Source organism: Equus asinus, chromosome 19, assembly GCF_041296235.1.
Source record: "Equus asinus isolate D_3611 breed Donkey chromosome 19, EquAss-T2T_v2, whole genome shotgun sequence".
NCBI lineage: Eukaryota > Metazoa > Chordata > Mammalia > Perissodactyla > Equidae > Equus > Equus asinus.
Window position 1 is genome coordinate 1,017,730 of NC_091808.1, and position 9,047 is coordinate 1,026,776.

Here is a 9,047-nt window from a genome sequence, read left to right on the forward strand (position 1 = left end):
TATAGGTTTTGTGGGGTTTTTAAAGATTTTATTTTTCCTTTTTCTCCCCAAAACCCCCCAGTACATAGTTGTGTATTTTTATTTGTGGGTCCTTCTAGTTGTGGCATGTGGGATGCTGCCTCAGCATGGCCTGACCAGTGGTGCCGTGTCCGTGTCCAGAATTCGAACCAGCAAAACCCTGGGCCGCTGAAGCAGAGCGCGCGAACTCAGCCACTCAGCCACAGGGCCAGCTGCAGGATTCTATAGGTTTTGACAAATGTATAAACTCATGCATCCTCTATTGTAGTGTCACAGAGAATAGCCTCTCTGCTCTAAAAATCCCGAGCTCCATGTATTAAACCCTCTCCCCACCCCACACACGCCCTGGTAAGCACTGATGTTTTTACTGTCTACGGTTTTGCCTTTTCCAGAATGTTAAATAGTTGGAATCATACGGTATGTAGCCTTTTCCAATTGGCTTCTTTCACTTAGTAATATGCATTTTAAGTTTCCTCCATGCATTTTTGTGGCTTCATAGTTCGTTCCTTCTTAACAGTGAATAATAGTCCATTGTCTGGATGTACCACAGTTTATCCACTCACCTATTGAAGGACATCTTGGTTGCTTCCAAGTTTGGACAAATATGAATAAAGCAACTATAATCATTTGCGGATAAGTTTTTGTATGGACACAGTTTTCAATTCCTTTGGGTAAATACCAAGAAGTTCCCTTGCTGGATTGTAGTGTAAGATTACATTTACTTTTGTAAGAAACCACCAAAATGCCTTCCAAAGTGGCTGCATTCCCACCAGCAAGGAATGAGAGTTCTTGTTGCTCTACATCCTCGCCAGGATTTGTCGTCTGTGTTCTGGATTTTGGCCATCCTAAGAGGTGTGTAGAGGTATCTCTTTTTATTTCTGTTCCTCTGGTGACGTATGGTGTTGAGCACCTTTTCACGTGCATATTTGCCATCTGTATATCTTTACTGAGGTGTCTGTCCAGATCTTTTGCCCATTTTTTAATTGGGCTGTTTTCTTATTGGTGAGTCAAACTATCCACTTTTTTACTATTTAAATTTTTAAGTTAATACTCTTCATGAACATCTGGCCATGTTTTACTCAATTCTACCTCATTCTGTTTACTAGGTATATTTCCTTGTGTTGATGTACCATACTTTAACAAACTCCTTATCAATGCACAATCTTTTGATTGTTTCCAATTCTCCATTACCGTAAATAATGTTCTGGTGAACTTTTGTCCATTTAGCTGTTTGTATCTGTCTGTTCCAGTTATTTATTGCTGCATAATAAACTAACTGAAACCTTAGTGGTTTAAAAGAACCATTTTATTATAGCTCACAATTTTTATGAGTCAGGCCTTCCAGCAGGGCTCAGCTGGCTGATTCTTCTGTTCTTTGTGACACAATAGAGACCACTGGGGTGGCTGAAGGCTCTGTTCAACTGGCACCATGGACCAGAGCACCTACATGTGGCCTCTCCGGCACAGGGCTCCCAGGTCGTAGTCCTTCTTATGTGATCACTCAGGGCTTCCAGAGCATTCCAGGAGGCCTCAGTGGAAGCTGATGCAGGGTCGGTGAGCCGAGGAGTCGAAAGAAAGATTTCTTAGACTCTTAAGATCTGGCAGTAGTGCTCTTTTATTTAGAGAATAGTGTAGCATAGCATGGGGACAGGACCCATGGGCAGTCAGAGCTTCTGCTGCTGCCGCTTCTGCTGCCCCCACTGGCATGGGGACAGAGCCCATGGGCAGGCAGAGCTGGTGCGTGGGGACAGGACCCACGGGCAGTCAGAGCTCCTGCTGCTGCCCCGAGTTGAGGGTTAGGGCTAAATTTAAGGCATAGGTATGTGAGTCATCTCTTTATGAAGACAAAGGAAAGAACATGAAAAAAAGTTAAAATGGTTATCAGTGCAGGTGGGGTCTGGTCATTGGGTGATCCCATGACTTTTAGACAAGAATCAAATCGGATTAAGTAAAGGTCAGAAGCCACCACCCTAAATCAGTTACATGAGACTGCCAGACAGCAACCAACTTAAGTTCTTGCCTTCCCCATTAAGAGTTTCTAGGGATAAGGTCATCTCTCTTCTTCTTCCTGGTACAGAGAGGGAGGCACCTTTTACAGATAGAGTTTTACCTTACAAATGTAAATGTGTCCCAACAAGGGCAAGTTCCATTCCCCAGAGCCTCCTTCCCTGTCCCAGTTTATCGAAAGCAATCAGCCCAAAACAATCCTGATGCCAAAGAGACATATCCTGGGGTGGCCAATTTCAGGTCCCTACAAGGTTATCCCCCCTTCCTTCACAAGTGCAAATGTCTCAAAAGGGCAAGCAAAATTCCAGTCCTCGGAGCCTGCTTCTCATCTGCAGTTTTAAAAGTAACCAGCCTAAAAATCGTCATCATAAACCATTTTAAAATTAAGCAGCCTAAAAATCCTCATCAGAAGCTGCAAGACTCTTGTGAGCTCACCTTAGTTGTTCCAAGACATCACCTCACTACATTCTCTTGGTGAGGCAAGTCGTTCGGGGCAACACAGATTCAAAGGGAGGCAATTAGACCCCACCTGTCAACGGGAGGAGTAGCAATGGCTGTGGCCATCTTTAATTGACCATAATGTCTGGTTAGTTGTTTAGGATAAACTCTTTTTTTTTTAAGATTTTTGTTTTCCTTTTTCTCCCCAAAGCCCCCCAGTACATAGTTGTATATTCTTCGTTGTGGGTCCTTCTAGTTGTGGCATATGGGACGCTGCCTCAGCATGGTTTGATGAGCAGTGCCATGTCCGCGCCCAGGATCCGAACCAACGAAACACTGGGCCGCCTGCAGCAAAGTGCGCGAACTTAACCACTCGGCCACGGGGCCAGCCCCAAGGTTAAACTCTTAAAGATGGAATTGCTGGCTCAAAGGGTATTGCATGTTCTAAGTGCTGATACTTCTATTTATTCTTTTTTTTTTTTTTTTTTGGAAGATTAGCCCTGAGCTAACATCTGCTGCCAATCCTCCTCTTTTTGCAGAGGAAGACTGGCCCTGAGCTAACATCCATGCCCATCTTCCTCTACTTTATATGTGGGACGCCTACCACAGCATGGCTTTTGCCAAGTGCTGCCATGTCAACACCTGGGATCTGAACAGGCAAACCTGGGGCCAGCAAAGCAGAATGTGTGAACTTGACCGCTGCGCCACCAGGCCGGCCCCCTAAGTGCTGATATTTCTAAATGAATTGCTCAAGGGGAAGGTTACAACAACTGACATGCCACTGAGTATATTTCCACACTTTTGTCAACCCTAGATTTCGTCAGCCTTTTTTATTTATTTATTTATTTTTTGAGGAAGATTAGCCCTGAGCTAACTGCTGCCAATCCTCCTCTTTTTCCTGAGGAAGACTGGCCCTGAGCTAACATCCGTGCCCATCTTCCTCTACTTTATATGTGGGACGCCAATGTGGGGGACTGGTCTTGGCCACGCCAAAATATGCCTCTTTGGCATGATTATTTGAAGCTGGTTCATTTGCAGACAGGAAAGCAACTAAAAAGTAGAATTTACTTACCCTTTGTAAGCGACATTTACAGGGCAAAGGAACTCTCCATCTGTAAAGATATCTCTCTCTGGACCAGGAAGAAGGGGAGATGACCTTATCTCTAGAAACTCCTGATCAATGGGGAAGGCAAGGACTTAAATGTGCATTTCTTTATTGTGCTTGTCTGGTAACCTCCTGTAACTGGCTCCCCCCACCCTCAGCGTCTTCCTTTGTCTTTTGGCTGGATATGATATTTGGGGTGGTGGTTTCGGCCATTTTGGCGAGTTGCTCGGCTTGCCTGAGCCTCTCCCATCTATACATTGACAAATAGAAATGGCAAGCAATAAGGATATATTGGAGTACATGAGGAAGCCATTTGGTGTAAGCCTAATTCGGTCTGACTTTGCTATTTTTTCCAAAAGGGCCTGAGTGTGGCTGTTGAGCAGGCATTGTATATTCCCTATGGCAAGAACAAAGGCCCTTGAGATAAAGGTGCAACTTCCCTCCCCCTCCCAACTTTGGCATTTCTTTAAGGATTAAGCATCTTTCCTTAGGCTAGGAACCAATTGCTGTGCTCACCTGTGACCACCCAGCTTGAGACAATAGACTTGCCTCCTGCTACGCCCTCTGAGATAGCAGACCCACTACCTGCTGTGTCCATCAAGCGCTATACCACAGGGCAATCTTGTGACTATTGTGGGAGGGACATTTCAATCACATGTGAACACCCTGTTTGGGGGTATATCACCACTGTGTGCACCCCACTTCTTCGGCCCTTTCTTCCTTCGGGAAGAAAGGCCCCAGGCCATGGTCCTCATAGAGCTTTGTTTAATTTTCTCTTGCTATTCTGTCTCGTGAATTTAATTCGTTCTCCGGCCAGGCGAACCCACATTCGGTAGAGGAAATGTCCTCCTCCCTACATCTACTACAGCATGGCTTGCCAAGCGGTGCCATCTCTGCACCTGGGATCCGAACCCGTGAACCCCGGGCCGCCAAAGCAGAATGTGCGCACTTAACTGCTGAGCCACCGGGCCTGCCCACGTCAGCCTTTTTATTTTTGCTAACTTGATACAAAAAAAGAAATAACCAAAAAAAAAAAAAAAACAACCCACCTTCAGTGTTTTAATTTGTATTTCTTTGATTTTAACTGAGGCTAAAGATGTTTTCCATATTTGTTGTCGATTTGTAGTTCTTCTATCATTTTCTTTATGTCCTTTACCCGTTATCTATGGGGAAATCGGTCTTCATGCCTTTCATCTAAAAAAGACTAAAAAGGCTTTATTAAAAGAGTGGCTCTTCACATATCAGATATTGGAAACAACTTCTCCCAGAGAGTAATGTGTCTTCTTTCATTCACATACAAAAACTGACAGATTCTCTTACAGAGACCCTGTTTTAGAAACTACCAAAATGAGAGGTGACTCCCTCACTATCTCTTTTTACTACTGAATACTTTAGAACAGGGTTTCTCAACCTCAGAGCTTTTGACACCTTGGGCCCAATAACTCTTTTCATGGGGGGCTGTCCTGTGCCTTTTAGGATGTTTAACAGCATCCCTGGCCTCTCCCCACTAGATGCTGTTAGTAGCCCCACCCCAAGTTGTGACAATCCAAAAGTCCCCCAATCGAGAACCAGTGCTTTAGGGGAAGGCTAAGCTACCCTAACAAAGAAACCCAACCAAAATCCAGTGGCTTAGAACAGAGAGAATTGTATTTCTTATGTAACAGTCCCAATGTGAACAGCCCATGGGGTGAGCAGCCATGCTCCACAGGGTCACTCAGGGACCCACATTCCTTCTAGCACAGTGTCTGCCCCCAGAGGGCCTTGCCATTGTCCTCATAGTCAAGGCTGGGTTGCAAGGGGTGGGGGGAAGCAGAGGGAGAGTGTTCAATCAGGCATCTGAAGGAGCACACACCACTTCTGCTCACATTTCATTGGCAGTAACTTGGTCACCTGGCCACATCTAACTGCAAGGAGAGCTGGGAAAAGGAGTCCAGCAGGGCAATGATGCGCCCAGCAGACTCTATTCTTCCGGAAGCAGGTGAGTGCTATGGACTGAATATCCCCCTGAAATTCATAGGTTGAACCCCTAATCCCCAATGTGACTGTATTTGGACAAGTAGGTAAGAGGAAGAGACACAAGAGCTCTCTCTCTCCCCACAGCTTTGCTGAGGAAAGGCCGTGTGAGGACACAATGAGAACTGGACGATTCCAACTATATGATCATCTATTCGATGAGAAGGCAGCCGTCTGCAACCCAAAGGGAGAGTCTCACCAAACAACAACCCTCCTCTCACCTTGATCTTGGACATCCAGCCTCCAGACTGTGAGAAAAGAAGCCACTCCATCTGTGGCATTTTGTTATGGCAGCCTAGCTGAAACAGAAAGACTTTGCTGGATAGTAGCAATGTCTGACCCAAATCCTGGAGATGGAAGGTGTAACACACTAAGAAACAAGGAAACAGGAAAAGGTTTTTAGAGTCTTTTTACTTTAATGGAAAATCTCAAACACACAAAATTAGAGAGACCATAATAAACCCCATGTGCCCATCAGCCAATTTCAACAATTCTCAGCTTAATGACCTGTTTTACTTCACCTGTCTCCAAGCACACTCAACCCAGCATCCTATCATTTCCTCCATGGTGCCCGCTCATCAGAAGGCCTCCACGGTGGTGTGGAGAGATCCTACTCCCACTGCTCCAGGGCAGGCTGTGCTGAAGGTCAGGCCAGAGACTTGTCATTGTAGCAGAGCACACAAGAGACTGGACATCCAGATGTGAGGGCTCTCCTCTGCCCATGTGGGGCCACGAAGTCAGACTGGACACACAGAGATGCTGCAGTCACCCATGACCATGAAGGAGAAGCTAAGAGGATTGCTGAGATGTTGCCCCAACACTGGACGTCAGTGAGCAGCAGAAGCAGTCCTTGGCTGCCTAACTCTGGCTTGGCCTTATGTGAGATAATTAAATATCCTGATGGTTTAAGCCACAGTTAGGCTGGTATTCTGGTACTTAAAGTCATCCTGATAAAAAGAGGCATGACATGCTGGAAAAGGTGGAAGCAAAATTGCCTGTTGTATCCTTTCTTTTTTTTGAGGAAGATTAGCCCTGAGCTAACATCTGCTGCCAATCCTCCTCTTTTTACTGAGGAAGACTGGCCCTGAGCTAACATCCATGCCCATCTTCCTCTACTTTATATGTGGGACGCCTACAACAGCATGGCTTGCCAAGCAGTGCCATGTCCACACCGGGGATCTGAACCAGTGAACCCTGGGCCACCGAAGCGAAACGTGCGCACTTAACCGCTGCGCCATGGGGCCGGCCCCTGCCTGTTGTATCTTAAGAACAAACTTCACTATACTTGTGCCAGTTTAGCAATTCCTGCAATCCAAAGGGCACCCCACCCCCACCCAGCATACCAGGCCCCAGCAGCCATGTTCCCTCCAATTCCGTGGGTGACCAGGAAGGCTGAGCATCCACAAGCCAATGTACCGCACATGCATTCCTCCCTGTCTGCCTGGTGAGCCCATCCTCCAGATGTGGTCCGAGGCTGTCCTGGGCCTTGCCCAACCCTGGAGGGTTCTCTTCTGTACTCTAATCCCTTCATCCTTCGGAAGGCAAGGAGATGGACATTTTAGAACATGAGACATAGGTCAGACGAAGGGATGTTTTGCCTCCATGAGACGGTATTAAGCACCAGTCTTTGTAACCTCAAGCTTTCACTGCATTGTGCTGCAGTAACGAAGGATCCCCCAGTCTCAGTGACTCGGAATCACAATGGGTTATTTCTCGCTGGTGCTATCAGCTACAGTGGCTGTAGCTTGGCTGTGGCAGGATGTCTTTACTCTAGGATCCAGGATGAAAACAGCAGCTCTAATGTGCACATGCTGTTCTCACAGAGGGGCAGGAAGGGGATGGGTGAACCTGAGCACAGCCATGTCAGCTCTGATGACTTTACAGCAGCCTTATGGAAGGCATGTGGCCAAGCTCAACATCAAGGAAGGAAGCAAAGTGGGAACAAGAACATAGCCTATCACCCTTCCAGAACCCAAACCCAATCAGGCAAGGGTCAACCAGAAAAGATAAAGCTGCTCTAGGTATCTCGGGTCATAAGGTAATCTGGGCTTGTGCAACTGTGGAAAGAACTCGGGGAGGAATCAGGGAAACTGTTGCCAATGACCTCAGCCCAAGAGCAAAGCTGGTGGTCTCAACAGCTCTCAGGAAGCCACTGCCGCTCCCACTCCAGGAAACCCTCCCCAACATCTTGGTCTGCAGCAGGAAGCAGGCGGCTCCAGAGAGCTCCCTCCCAAACGGCCTTGAATTTCACCTCTGCTGCATTTCTGGCTGTGACTTCCTCCCCCAAAATCAACCTCCTCCAAATTTCCCGCGAGTGCCTCTCATTGGCAAACTCTGACGCCGCACCACACGGGGCCAACTCTTGGAAAAGTAGTTCCCAGCTGGGCACGGTCTGAATGTCCGTGTCCACCCCAAATTCAGCGTCAGAGTCCTGATCCCCAGTGTGACAATATCCTGGGATGGGCCCCTGGGAGGAGACCAGGTGATGAAGGCACCGATTGTAACGGGAGGAGAGGCCGAGACTCCCCAAGGGCGCAGTCCTGTTACCAAAACCGAAACAGGTTCCTTCCTGGAGAGCTAAATCAGACTCCAGACCAGAAGTTGTCATCACACAAAGTAGGATATATTTGCAGCAAATAGGAGGCCACCGGGAATCATTTCCAGAGTCCTGGCATCCCGGAACAAAGGGAAGCAGGGACCCTTCATTTCGCAGGGGGAATGAATATTCAAAAGGGAGGGGATGGGTATTCCCTTGCGCAGGCTCAGTTGGAAAACATGCCTCCACATACACTACAGGGATGGTAATAAGGCCTAAACTCCTCCCAAAGAGGAGATCTTTGTATTAAAAATGAGACAGAGGTCATAGGCTAGGCTCTTGTGGTGGGGCTAGGTCTGCTTCAGGGTGGCTGGTGACTGCAGCTCTTAAACAGTCAAAGGCTTCTGAACCCCACCTTGAGTTCCTAGAGGCAATTAGTGGGTGACAGGCCCACCTGAAAGCGCCCGCGCCCTCGACGTCCCTAGGACTAGGACAACAGCGACATCGCTGGGCGCTCCCTGGACGCCACGGCCATCTCCGACCCGACGAGCACCGCCCTCGGCTAAAGGGCTGCTGACCCCGCGGGGCCCGTACCTCAGAGTCAGACGCACAGATCCACCACTCCCCGCCCTCCCCGTGAGTCCGCACACGTCCTTGTCGGACTGGGACTCTCAGGCCGCTAGCGACGACGGCGACAATGCCAGCGCTCTCCAGGTAATCTCGAGAACCGAGCGCGGGGAGCCCGTCCCCACCCCGCCCGGGGACACAGTCGGACTGGCCCCGCGTCCACCTGCTGCCCGCGCCGCACTTCCGCCGTCGCGCGCGCTCCCAAGGACGGCGGCTCGCGCGGGACGCGGCGCGCCCGACTTCCGGCCTGGAAGAGGCTTGTGCGACCAAGGTGTCTCGTCCCGCCCCCCGGCCCCGTCCCAG

At 48.5% G+C, this 9,047-nt stretch overlaps 1 long non-coding RNA gene across 2 annotated transcripts; it reads right to left on the minus strand.

Moving 5' to 3' along the window:
• Window positions 1-1,305: 1,305 nt before the first annotated feature.
• Window positions 1,306-8,981, minus strand: LOC139041021 (uncharacterized). Of its 2 annotated transcripts, none has more exons than XR_011495465.1 (4): window positions 8,712-8,981; window positions 5,803-5,951; window positions 4,618-4,772; window positions 1,306-1,558 (listed from the first exon to the last, which is right to left on the minus strand). It is a non-coding gene; the product is annotated as an uncharacterized lncRNA (long non-coding RNA). The 2 variants fall into 2 exon arrangements; XR_011495467.1 differs by having other exon boundaries at window positions 1,308-1,558; window positions 8,572-8,926.
• Window positions 8,982-9,047: the final 66 nt, after the last annotated feature.